A 14938-nucleotide genomic window follows, 5' to 3' on the forward strand; every position below is an offset into this window, starting at 1 on the left:
TCCAATCTTCCCATCCCCCACAAGGCCCCTGTTCAGCATAGCAGGTGAGGCCGCCTGGGCGAGGTACTGGTCATCCTCCCCAGTTGTATCCTCCGACCGAAAGTCTCACACTTCCGGACACTGCCCTTGAGGTGGTAGAGGTAGGATCCCAACCCTGGAGGGTAAACTGATGAAATAAGTCAAATAATGATATGTGGTAATTTTGTGTAATTCTGTGATAATCGGCTGCAACACATTAGTGCAGAAATGGTGTCAAATTTCCTTTTTGGAAGATCGCATGGCTATAAATATGTTTTTATAATTGAAAGTCAAATTTATAACGATTTATTTATTTATATCTAACGAGTCATTTTCGAGCGACATCAGAATGGAATTTGGAGTCGAGCACAGTGTTGCCAACTTATATTTTCAAAATCCGCTAAATACTAGTAAAAATCCGCTAAAATTCCGCCAACAAATCCTATTTAAAATATTGAGTAATAGAAATGACAAATAATAATAATAATAATAATAATAATAATAATAATAATAATAATAATAATAATAATAATAATAATAATAATAAAGTAAATGTCTGCACTCACCTGATCTGTGAGTTTTACTGGGATTAACCCCTTGCCTGCGAGCCGGCGAGCTAAAACTTGTAGGCGTTTTACTGCCGGGTGCAAACTAGGTGAATCCCCTACCTCAAGGACCGCACACAGAACAGGCCTGTTCATTAAACGATCTTCCTTCATAGCATAAATATAAATGCTACTCTCTCACAGTTTCATTGTATGTTGTCATTCGTCAACGAAGAGATAAATAACCTTTCCCCACGCATTACAATTTTATGATACTATGATCTCATAACATCAAATCCAAATAACATGTTTTCCTCATGTGACTTCTAGCTCCTGACAAGAAATACGGAATAGCTCGAAGACAGACTGGAGTACAAATTTTAAAAAGCGTAAAATGGATAAAACACTAGATTCCGCTATAATAAATCTCGAATTCCGCCAAAAAATCTGCTGTCCGCTAAATGATATATTTCTCCGCCGACAGTCTTCTAATTCCGCCAAATTTAGCGGAAAATCCGAAAAGTTGGCAACACTGGTCGAGCAGTGTAGGATATTGTACATCGAAAGGTGCAAACAGACTCAGTGAGTATGAAGATACGGCGAATGAAATGATCAGTTCTCTAGTGTATGATGATATGAGGCCTTTTATAAAAGAGCCTTCTAGAGATCTCGCAGTCATGGCCATCCATCAGTACTTCTTATCACAGTCTGCAAAATCACATCTGTACTCTAACGTCCCTCTTTTTTTTGCAAGTTGCTTTACGTCGCACCGACACATATAGTTCTTATTGCGACGATGGGACAGGAAAGGGCTAGGATTGGGAAGGAAGCAGCCGTGGCCTTAATTAAGGTACAACCCCAGCAGTTGCCTGTTGTGAAAATAAACCATGGAAAACCATCTTCATGGCTGCCGACAGTGGGGTTCGAACCCATTATCTCCCGATACTGGATACTGGCCGCACTTAAGCGACTGCAGCTATCGAGCTCGGTAACGTCGCTCTTTGATAATATGTCTCTCAGTCATGGCCATCCATCAATACTTCACATCACAACCTGGAAAATTACATCGACCATCGTTAGTCTAACGCTCCTCTTCGATAATATGTCTCTCAATCATGGCCATCCATCAATACTTCACATCACAGCCTACAAGATCACATCAACCGTCTGTACCCTAACGTTCCGCTTTGATAATACGTCTCTCACGCATGAACATCCATCAATAAGCATACAAAATCACATTGACCATCTTTAGTCTAACGCTGTATTTCGATAATATGTCTCTCAATCATGGCCATCCATCCATACGTCACATCACAGCTTGCAAGATCACATCGGCCATATCTAACCTAATGCCCTTCTTCCTTGATATGTCTCTCATGGCCATCCATGAATACTTCACATCATGGCCTGCATGATTTCTAGGTAACGCATGTTATTCGCTAATTTCCTGACGCGAATTTTCAGATAATCCCTAGCCATATGATATGTGTCAAAAGTAGTTAATTTTGGCGGGTGAAAATTAAAGGCCACTCCCGGAGGCCAGGGTCGAAATTTGAAAAGTGGGTCGTGGGCTGGAACGGGGTCCACTCAGCCTCGAGAGATCAATTGAGTAGAGGGGCATTCGATTCCCCCCTCAGCCATCCTCGAAGTGTTTTTTTCGTGGTTTCCCCCCACTTCTTTTCTAGGCAAATGCTGGGATGGTACCTAACTTATGGCCATGATCGCTTCCTTCCCTCTTCCTTGTCTATTGCTTCCAATCTTTCCATCCCCCCATAAGGCCCACATTTAGCATAGCAGAGGTACTGGGCGAGGTACTGATGCTCGTCCCTAGTTGTATCTCCCCGGCACAAAGTCTAACGCTCGAGGAGGGATCCCTCGAGAGGTGGGATCCCTCGCTGAGTCCGGGAGAAAAACACACCCTGGAGGGTAAACGGATTAAGAAAGAAAGAAAGAAAGAAAGAAAGAAAGAAAGAAAAATAAAATAAATGTGTCGTCAGAAATCTTTCAGATGCCGAGAGCAAGAACGGAAATATGATCGATGTTGGGGGCAGAAAAAAAGACGTACCTGGAAGGAAAGAAGGACTGGTGTCTTGTTTAAACGTTCCCGTAAAGATTAATAATAATAATAATAATAATAATAATAATAATAATAATAATAATAATAATAATAATAATAACAATACATTTCTAAGTCGAAAGATGGGTTGTCTGTTTATCAACGTTTTTCCTTTCCTTGTGATTAGCGTGCTATTGGAGAGGCCCGCGTGCGTCTCATTGCTTGGCCTGACATTTGTCAGTTCTCATTGGCGATTCCTTCTTGGCATGGCCACCCCAACAACTCATGCTACATGGATGAACTATTGGTTGTGGACAAAGGAACCCCCCCCCCCATCCCCCTACATTGTAATTAGACTTGGAATATACTCATTATTAAACTCGTTTGAGGTCCGCGGACTACTCAATATTTGATAAAGTGTGATCGTCCCGGAGTAGAACGTAGCGTATCAGCGTAGCAGGTGCTTAACGTACAGACCAGGTGTGGTGCGCGCAATACAGGCCTAGGGGACACTGGCACGACATCTCGTCACGACAGCCAGTTTATAAGAAAAGCGTGTGGAGAATTAGAAGAGGGGAGAGTGTCATTGATGGAAAGTGGGAGTGAGAGGGAACTGGAGGCCTGAGTTTGCCTCTCAGCTTGTTAATTTAATGATATTCTTCCTCTTCTTTTTCTCCTCCCACTGTTTCTCACACATCATGATGGAATCGTGGTTGCGAATTGTGTCACATATATGAAGATTACTGATGCCTTCCTGGCGCCAAACCTATGTCGGGGGATGTATTTAATCTTGCCTGGTTTTCTTTGTTGATATTAGTCTAACTTTATTTATTTATTTATTTATTTATTTATTCATCCCCGACCAAATAGCGCTCCAGGACACTGTCCTTGAGGTCGCTGAGGTGGGATCCTTCGCTGAGTCCGAGGGAAAAACCGACCCTGGAGCGTAAACAGATTAAATAAATAAATAAATAAATAAATAAATAAATAAATAAATAAATAAATAACTAAATAAATAAATAAATAAATAAATAAATAAATAAATAAATAAATGGTCTGCCTCTGTGGTGTAGCGGTTAGTGTGATTAACTTCCACCCCCGGAACCCCGGGTTCTATTCCCGGCTCTGCCACAAAATTTGAAAAGTGGCACGAGGGCTCGAACGGGGTCCACTCAGCCTCGGGAGGTCAACTGAGTAGAAATGGGTTCGATTCCCACCTCAGCCATCTTGGAAGTGGTTTTCCGTGGTTTTCCGTGGTTTCCCACTTCTCCTCCAGGCAAATGCCGGAAATACAGGGATGGCACGACCGCTTCCTTCCCTCTTCCTTGTCTATCCTTTCCAGTCTTCCCATTCCCCTACAAGGCCCATGTTCAGCATAGGAGGTGAGGCCGCCTGGGTGAGGTACTGGTTATCCTCCCAGTTGTATCCCTCGACTCAGAGTCTGAAGCTCCAGGACACTGCCCTTGAGGCGGTAGAGGTCGGATCCCTCGCTGAGTCCGAGGGATAAACCGACCCTGGAGGGTAAACAGATAAGGAAGAAGATGAAGAATAAATAAATAAATAAATAAATAAATAAATAAATAAATAAATAAATAAATAAATAAATAAATAAATAAATAAATAAATAAATGACACATACATGTTCATTGTGGACTATTATGCTTTTCAGTGTTCAGTCTGCAAGCCGCCTTGAATTTACTAAACGCCACACAATTCTCATTCTGTGGCCTCATTTAGTTCTGTACTTCTTATATTAAATCATTAGAAACCGAGTCTAACCATCGTCATCTTGGTCTCCCTCGGCATAAATAAATAAATAAAATACAAAATAAACATAGTATAGGTCAGATTGTATCGCTATTTTGAAAGGAACTGAGGTCGTATTTCAGTCTAAATTGTGGCTGCAAATATAGTCCGTGTTTTCAAAGAAGAGCAGTGCGATGTTTCCGGATTTCCATACAATGATTTCTCTATTTCCATCTCCTTAAATTATATACTATAAGCAGCAGATCTACGTGGGACGATTTAAATACAATATGAGGCGAAAAGGAAATATCTATTGATTAGTACTGGATAGCGTTTATGCCTCAGTGGACTGTCTTTGAGGTCGCCTTGGGCTACTTTTGCCCGCACCAGCAGCCACAGTTTGCGTGACTGGTGATGACATTTGCTAGACTCGAGGTAGCTGGAGAAGAAGAAGCTAGGGTTTATGTAACGGGTTCCTCTAGGTGTCTTATCAGCCCAGCGGTTTGTCGACCCTAGAGAGATTATCATATTTCCCGTTCCAAATTACCTGGTGTGATGGGAAGATAAATGTATATTAAAACTAACTTTCCTATGCAACCTTAATGTAGAATTTATCGTCACCTTTTCGCTACAACCATGTTTATCTTTACTTCAGTTCTTCATAATTATTGAATCCTGTTATGTGTGTTATTTTGTTGAACTCACGTACTTGTGCCAGCCAGTCGGCAATTCTTCTACTAATCTATAAATTACTTAACAATATAGCTGCCTCTGTGGGTCCGTGGTAGAGTGTCGGCCTCCGGATCCCAAGATAGCGGGTTCAAACCCGGCAGAGGTGGTCGGATTTTTGAAGGGGGGAAAAAGTCCATTCGACACTCCATGTCGTACGATGTCGGCATGTAAAAGATCTCTGGTGATACATTTGGTATTTACCCGACAAAATTAATTAAATCTCAGTCATAGACGCCCAAGAGAGATCCGGTTTACTCTAGGTCCGCTAGATGGCAGACAGAGTAAACCGGAACGTCGAAATTGACGAGCAGACAGCCAGATGGCGTCAAATCGAAATGTCTGCAAACGGTAGCTGAGGCCATACTATTATTATTATTATTATTATTATTATTATTATTATTACTTAACAATATTATTGGTGGTCCTATTAAACTTTTCTGACCTAAATCCATCTTACCTTATACTGCTCAAGATTAAGAACCCAACAACACAGTCATTCTCCAGTGTTAACGTACTGTTGTTAAAATATTTAAGATCTTTCTTTCTTTCTTTCTTTCTTTCTTTCTTTCTTTCTTTCTTTCTTTCTTTCTTTCTTAATATGTTTACCCTCCAGGATTGGTTTTTCGCCTCGGAATCAGCGAGGCATCCCACCTCTACCGCCTCAAGGGCAGTGTCCTGGAGCTTCAGACTGTGGGTCGGGGGATACAACTGGGGAGGATGGCCAGTGCCTCGCCCAGGCGGCCTCACCTGCTATGCTGTACAGGGGCCTTGGTGGGGGATGGGAAGATTAGGAGGGATAGACAAGGAGGAGGGAAGGAAGCGGCCGTGGCCTTATGTTAGGTACCACTCCGGCATTTGCCTGGAGGAGAAGTGGGAAACAACGGAAAACCACTTCGAGGATGGCTGAGGTGGGAATCGAACCCACCTCTACTCTGTTGACTTCCCGAGGCTCAGTGGACCCCGTTCCAGCCCTCGTACCACTTTTCAAATTTCGTGGCAGAGCCGGGAATCGAACTCGGGCCTCCGGGGGTGGCAGCTAATCACACTAGCTACTACACCACAGAGGCGGACTAAAATATTTAATATACAATACCAAAATAAAAGTAATGGAATGCATTCGAACGAAATCAGGCGAAGCAGGGAATATTATATTAGGAAATGAAGTCTTAAAGGACGTAGGTGCACATTGTCCCTGGGGTAGTAAAACAACTAACGATGGCAGAAGTAAGGAGGACATAAGATACAGACTAGCACAAGCAACGAATGCCTTCCTTACGGAGAGAAATTTGCCCACTTCGAACATTGATATAGGAAATAGAAAGATGTTTTTGACCACTCTTGTATGGAGTGTGACATTGTATGGAAGTTCAGAAAGGAAGAGTGGTGTTGCAGAACAATGCTGAAGGTGAGATGTTTGGATGGAATCACAAACTGGCAAGAGGAGATCGGTTTGGACAAATCTGACGGGAAGAAGGGATGAAATGACAGGATACATCTTGAGACAACCAGAAATTGTTCAGTTAGTTTTTGAGAGAAGTGTAGGCGGTAAGAACGGTAGGGGTAGACCAAGATATGACAAGCAGATTAGAGCAGATTTTGGATGTACTGTAGTAGTTACGAAGTAATTAAAAGGTTAGCATAGCAGAGGGTAACATGCAGGGCTACATCAAGCCAATCTATAGATTGATGACTCAAACAACAGTAACACATACGATAATAATAATAATAATAATAATAATAATAATAATAATAATAATAATAATAATAATAATAATAATAATGTAATTGGATTTACGTCCCACTGACTCATTTTACGGTTTTCGGAGACTGAGAGGTGCCGGAATTTAGTCTAGCAGAAGTTCTTATACGTGTCAGTAAGTCTACCGCCACGTGGCTAACGTATTTGAGCACCTTCAAATACCACCGGATTGAGCCAGGATCGAACCTGCCAATTTGGGGTCAGAAGGCCAGCGCCTCAGCCGTCTGAGCCACTCAGCCCGGTACAATAACAATGAATAATGTCTAGATGTATTTTCAGCTAAATACTCTTCCATAGTAAAACCATTTAAAGCAAATAACTTCATTGTTTTCTACTCTAATTTAAAATCCCACCTTGTAGTCTCTAATTTGAGCTCATATTTTTCGTTCAATTCCTTGTTTCTATTCATGCTATCTCATCATCATCATCATCATCATCATCATCGACATCAATGTCCGACTCGTTGGCTGAATGGTTAGCGTACTGGCCTTCGGTTCAGAGGGTCCCGAGTTCGATTCCCGGCCGGGTCGGGGAATTTAACCTTCTTTGGTAAATTCCAATGGCTAGGGGGCTTGGTGTTTGTGCTGTCCCTAACATCGCTGCAACTCACACACTACACATAACACTATCCTCCATAACAATAACACGCAGTTACCTACACATGGCAGATGCCGCCCACCCTCATCGGAGGGTCTGCCTTACAAGGGCTGCACTCGGCTAGAAATAGCTACACGAAATTATTATTATTATTATTATTATTATTATTATTATTAGTATCATCAATAACAACACTAATATCTTTACTTAATAATAATAATAATAATAATAATAATAATAATAATAATAATAATAATAATAATAATAATACTTTCAGAAAGCCTTACAGATGCAGCAATGCAAGTCAGTCTCCTTGAAAAGACAGCCAACATGATAGGCTTGAGAATCTCTGCCGAGAAAACAAAATTTTTGACGAATATAAAGAGTGCCCCAAAGTTTTTAGTAACGGATATTGGTCAAATAGAAAAGGTACAGAAATTCAAATATTTGGCTGAGACAATTCAAGAAAATGGTTTAGAAAAATCTGCTATAGAGGAGAGGATACAAAAGATGGAAAGGTCATACGGTATAACTAAGAATACTTACAACAAAAAGTGCTTATCAAGAAAACTTAAAATAAAGCACTACAACACAGTAGTGAAACCAGAATGCCTTTTTGCCAGCGAATGTCTAGCACTGAACTACAAGGTTGATAAATTAGAAATATTAGAAAGAAGAATTATAAGGAAAATATTAGGTCCTCTAAGAATTGCAGAGTTTTGGAAATTAAGAAGTAACAATGAAATTTACCAGAACGTAGAAAACATATCAGAAATAATAAGAAAAAGGAGATTGCTATTTCTTGGACACATTTACAGAATGGATGACAATAGACTAACTAAACGAATCTTTAAGTACATTTGGGAAAAGAAATCAACTACCACCTGGATTCAAGAAGTCAAGAAAGACCTGGAAAGGAACAACATATGAGAAGAAGAATTATTGGAAAGAAAGATTTTTGGGAAGAAAGTCTTACAAATGGAAGGATTCCAAGGGAGGAAGGAAAGGAAAACAGGCACAAAGTGGACTGAAGACAGGAAAAAGACACACAGTGAAACAATGAAAGAATACTGGAAGAAAAGGAAAGAACAACTAAGGAGGAACAATTGAAATTGTAACGTGGTCCTTAGAAGGCCGGAACGCAAGAAGAGAAAAGAGAGAATAATCATCATCATCATCATCACTGGTGGTCTACCTATCGGCAGGTCTTCGCATGAATTCTCCACGCTGTTCTGTCTTCAGCCATTCTCTTTGTCTTCCAATAGCTTCTATTCACCTTTACACTGTCTATTAACTGATACCTCTTCCATCCTCTCTTCTATTTCATGTACGTACACCCTTCACAGGTAGAAAAAGCAGTCAGATCAATTCGAACTAAAGCTAAAGGTCCAGATAATATCTCAATATCCATGATTTCTAATTGCATTGACATATTTCTTCCTGCCCTTGTGCATTTATTTAACTTCTCTCTACAGAATGGAGTGTATCCCTCAGAATGGAAGCGTGCCAATGTACGTCCTGTGCCGAAAAAGAAAATCCCAACAGTCTGTAGTGATTTTAGGCCTATCAATATCCTCTGTGCACTTAGTAAGGCATTAGAAAGAATTGTTCATGAGCAGGTATGTGAATATATGTCTAAATATCACATCCTAAATCCCTACCAATCTGGCTTCAAGAAACGCCATAGTACTACTACGGCTCTGCTGAGAGTTACGGACGATATACGCGCGGCCATCGATAAGAGACAGCTTACTATCTTATGTCTCTTTGATTTCTCAAAGGCATTTGACTCTGTTAATCATGAGTTGTTTCTTGCAAAGTTGAAGTCAATTGGTTTCTCGCAGAGTGCTCTATCTTGGTTTGAATCATATCTATCAAGTAGATCACAAAGAGTTACATTTGTTGACGGACGATCCTCTATCTGGGAATCAGTAAACTGTGGCGTACCACAAGGATCAGTCCTCGGTCCTTTATGCTTTTCTATTTATATTAATGACATTTCTGAAGTCTTTAAAAGTAGTACTTTTCATATGTATGCTGATGACTTACAAGCTTACTTCCACTTCAGTCCCACTAACGCACCTTCTTGTATAATGCATTTCAACCATGATATCTCTCGATTGATCGAATGGAGCGCAAATCATAACCTCCAATTAAATGTGGCTAAGACCCAGCTTATTTGCATAGGTTACTCAAAACTCCTGAAAACTGTTGACCTCAAATCCCTCCCACCAATAAAAATTCTAGATTCAGATATCCATTATAGTGACACCGTTAACAATCTAGGACTCATTTTCGACAGAACCCTATCCTGGTCTGATCATACGTCAAATGTGATCAGAAAAGTTGTGTCATCCATGCATATTTTGAAACGTAACGTGTCATGTACACCACCTTTTATGCGGAAACTACTTGTTCAAAGTCTTATATTCCCCATAATTGACTATGGATCAGTCGTATACAACGACTTATCCGAAACTTTGAACATACAACTACAGAGGGTGCAAAACGCATGTGTTCGTTACGTGACAAATGCCAGGCGTGATGAACACATAACACCCTATTACATTCAGCTGCAATGGTTGAAACTCCATGAACGACGGGAAATCTCAGTAGCCGTTGCTACGCACAAAATACTCAAACTGAAGACCCCACCCTACCTATATAATGCATTTAAATCTATGGAGTCAGTACATAACAGAGATAATAGGTTTACAAAAACTACCCTTCAAATTCCCCTTCATCGTACCACTAAATTTAACAAATCTTTTGTTTGCACTGCATCCCGTATCTTCAATGTCTTTAACCTTCACCGTTTCGCAAATGACAGGAACTGCACCCAACTAAAGCAGTCCTTAACATCTATCTACCTGGAGGAGTACGCAAGGGGCTGAGATCAGGTATTCTTGTGTCCAATAATAAGAAATATGTATATTTCTAAGAAAATTGTTTCTGTTTTTTATATTCCTGAGATTCTTGTAGCCTAAAATATTAAAATAACGAATGATATGCTTTATTACTTCTTATATGATTTATGTTTTAACTTTATTGGAATTGGTATCTGTATTTTAATTTTAAGTTTAATTTTAAGTTTAATGTTTAATTTGATATTTTAATATTATAAAATGTAGTTAGTATATTCATAAACTTGTATTGTGTTATAAGTAGACGCTACATAAAGGGGCTTTTCAGCCTCAGTGGCATGTATATCATCATTATCAATAAATTCAATTCAATTCAATTCAATTCAATTCAGTATTCCTTGTATCTTCCCTTCCAATGCTTCGGTTGTTAAACAGTTTCGTCGCAAACAGTGGCCTAACCAATTTTTCTTCCCTCTTTGAATGCATTCCAATATCGTTATTCTTCTTTCACCCACTCTTTTTTATACTTCCTCATTCCTTACTTTTTCCTGCCAGCTGATGTTCTCCATCTTCCGCAAGATCCACATTTCAAATGCTTCTAGTCTTCTTTCTTCCTGTTTACTCAACGTCCAAGTCTCAGCTCCATAAAGCGCAACCTCTTCTTAAGGTCCACTCAACAGTGTCCTTTGTTTCATAAATGCTCTTTGCCCCTTCCAATTCTAGTCTTCACTTCATCCAAGCAATAAAGATCATTTCTGATTATGCTTCCCAAATATTTGAATTTACACACTTGTTCGATCTCCTCCCCCGAAAGTATTATTTTAGCTGTTGAGTCCTTCTTTGACCCCATTTGGTCTTCTTGCTATTCATTTTCATGCCTAACTTCTTACAGGATCTGTTCAATTGTTCCAACATAGCATTCATCATTTTCTCAGTTTCTGCTAGAACCGCCATGTCATCTGCAAATCGAATGCATCCATTTCTTTTTCCTCCAACTGACTGAGTAGTTGAGACGGTTGAGGTTCTGGCCTTTTGAAACCAACAAGGCAGGTTCGATCCTGGCTCAGTCTGGTGGTATTTGAAGGTGCTCAAATACGACAACATTCAATGTAAAATAAAATATGTAAATTAAAGTATATGATTAACTTCACAGTTTTTCGAACACTATTGAGTTCGTGAAACGTAGGAATTATTTGAAGTAATTTCTGACTAACTTGCTTTTGCTCTGAACCTAAAATACCTGTAGTTAAAAAAAACTTCTTCCTCTTTCAAGTAATTTACAATGAAATAATAAATGGTCCACTGTTTGATCACTGACTATCTAAAGTTTTGAAACGATGGAAATAAGCTCTAAATTATCCATGACCCGTTACTATTGCGGTAAAATTCGTTGTTAAATAAATTCGTGGGAATAGTCTGTATATTCCAACGAGAAAGAATGATTTTATTAGTGAACGCTTCGTTGTTTGATCGCATTCACTCTGGTATTGTATATGATACAACAGTACTGCATAGGTTATTAACACCATGGAAGTGTAGACTCTATATTGATACAATATCTGATTCCTATACGTTTAAAAATATGTAAGCGCCATTACCGTTTTCATTTTGTAAGAATAAGGAAAGGGATGGAGGGAAGATGAGGAAGTTTAATTCAATAAGTTCTGAATGCATGGTTGAGGGAATTCTTAAGACGCTCAAGTTCACAAAGAAGGTGAGATTCTTTACTTGTTGAAGGGGCTTCACAAATTGGCCAGCGTGTCTTTAAAAGAGAAGAATATGGTGTTAATTAAGGAATTCTTCTTATTGTGAAGGGAGCAGCGTCTGTAAGGCCTCGGAAGTGAGAGAAAAACAAGGAATAGTCATTTCCTGAGACAAAGGGAGGATGGCATTTAATCTTTAAGTATTAATTTTATGAACTATTTGTTATGGGAAGTGCATAATTTGGTTGAATATCCTGTATTGATTTATTTCGCATTTGGTGGCGATAGGTATAACCCTGCTTAGGATGTCTTGGAAGGAGAAAATAAGTAAGGAATCGGTTTTCAGTGAACTCAGTGTGAAGGAGAATACTGGAAATGTGTGCTCAGAAGAACACAACCTAGAGAAAATTAAAAAAATCTCGAGGAAGATGCCCAGTAGAGAAAATCCACAGTTCTAGCCCTTTGGACAAGCGACTGAACATTGGAAATGCTCCTTCTCGAAGTGTGAAAAGGGAAACTTTTAGGACATGAGAGAGAAGTAAACCATGATATTGCTTACATTGTACACAGTACTTATAACTATATACAAATAAACGCATCTTTTGTCAGATTTATTTAATTTTCTTTCTTTTCAGACGATTTACCTTGCTTCTCGAACTCATCAATAATGATTTCGATGGTTTTATCAGCTGCCGGACACGTGTTTGATACATCCTCAAGAGATGATTTCTTTAGTGCTAAAGTATAACGTATAATACATCATTTCGAGTGGTGTCATCTTGCTGGAAACTACATCTTGAGTCGTTCCGTTACGAGTACTGTCGCAACATGGAAAACAGATCACTTTTGCACTGCATGAAATTCGGCAAACAGGATAAGAACGATTCATTCCTCAGTAGCGTTTCCTTAACGAACTGGGGATTTTCGATTTCGTCTCGTGTGATGTTACGAACAGTCTTGTTCATCATTATATTTCACCACTTTTCTAACTTATTATTTGGAACTAAACGACGTATACGTGTTGGCGGCATAATGGCGCATGACATACTCACGTAATTCATTGTTAGATAACATAACCTCAAACCGGAAACTCATTGGTTGACTAACTCTACCACTAGTAACGCTATTGTCACATCATACATAACCTTCTTCAGATCGAACTGGAGACCTTAGTTTTGCGAAATTCAAAAATCCGGCATACTTTTTAAAACAAAAAAACACTCTGTGTATTGAAATATTTAAAACGAATATTGGATAATAATTGTGGAATACGTTCATTTCTACATAGTGCCCCTTTTACGGGATTTTCGTGAATAACATTTGGACTGGATATGATTTCCAAAATTTTCTTTCTCCATTTGATAGAGCTCTCAAAACACGCGTTTTGACACCTTCACAATTTTTCTGTACCTTCAATACTTTAGTCGCAATTGACTGGAATAGCTTATCTTTACGGTTTTAGTAAAGTGGGGCCGTATACTGTGTGAGCTAAGAAACATTTTGAATGTTAAAAGAAAACTGACGGAATGGAAGGGGTCAACCAAGCCATGAAGCAGAAATCGGGGTGCAATGGAGGCAACCAGTTAAACATGTTGCATGATAGATAACGGAATGTCACCATTGAAAAGCGGAGTTAATGATGTGATGTGACATTCCACAGTTTCCTATGCGGGACAATACAGTGACGGTGCACTAGGGGAGTCCACTGCTACACTGGAGTGAAACGGTGGCCTGAAGAGCTTAAATGTTTTTAGCATTAGCAATCGATGAAATTAAATTACGGTTTCCTTCTGGGATCTTAATTCTCAGTATTACTACAAATGATTGACTCTCAGCTATCTCCATGCCTGTCATCATTCTTTCCGCCAATTTCTTGTAGGCTGTTTCTCTTCGTTTCTCTTCCATATTCAACCTTCTTTATTACACTACTTTTTTTGCTATTTGTTTTACGTCGCACCGACACAGCTAGGTCTTATGGGGACGATGGGATAGGAAAGGGCTAGGAATGGGAAGGAAGCGGCCATGGCCTTAATTAAGGTACAGCCCCAGAATTTGTCTGGTGTGAAAATGGGAAACCACGGAAAACCAACTTTAGGGGTACCGACAGTGGGGTTCGAACTCACTATCTCCCGGATGCAAGCTCACAGCTGTGCGCCCCTAACCGTACGGCCAACTCGCCCGGTACATTGTACGTCCTCTTCAATTCATGGTCTTTCACTATTGTCAGGAATAATGCCATCTGTTCCTCGCAGATCTAACCCTCTCATTAGAGAGTATAATGAAATAAAGAGTAATCCTCAGCTTCCCCTTCTTGTAGAGTTACTAACTCTCAAGGCACGAAAACTTAAATCACGCCATCAACCTTAATGTGGTGCTGCTGACATGACGAGAAATTTAACATACGGAAAGGCCGATTGAAAATCTATTCGGACTCTACTCTGCACAACATTTCAGCTGGAGAGCAAATTGCTAGCGAATTCAAACCTTGGACCACACTGAATAGAATCGGACAGGTTATGGGAGGTATAAAGACTCTCTCCACACCCTAGGCAAAGAGTCCGTAAATGAACCCAGTATCGAAAGCAGTATCTTTCAAGAACTGAACTACTAAATACCATATTGAACTTCTCGTTGCTGGCAGATAACAAATAACAAGTCCATGAAGAATTTTTCTCACTCAGGTGATAACAGCCTTTTGACCATTCTACGTAGTTTTATTACACTGCATTTCTCACCAAAATTTACATTTCATTTCCAGTTTATTTTATTTCCATCATTCTGTTTTATATTTTAACTTAATTTTAATCATTTGCTATTTAGTTTGTAAACAGCATCTAAATAAATAAGCATACGATGAATATATTAAATAAATGCATATATGATGCTGCTTGCTTCTTAGGCGAGTTGCCCGTACA

The sequence above is a fragment of the Anabrus simplex genome, chromosome 12, assembly GCF_040414725.1.
Source record: "Anabrus simplex isolate iqAnaSimp1 chromosome 12, ASM4041472v1, whole genome shotgun sequence".
In the NCBI taxonomy this organism is placed as follows: domain Eukaryota; kingdom Metazoa; phylum Arthropoda; class Insecta; order Orthoptera; family Tettigoniidae; genus Anabrus; species Anabrus simplex.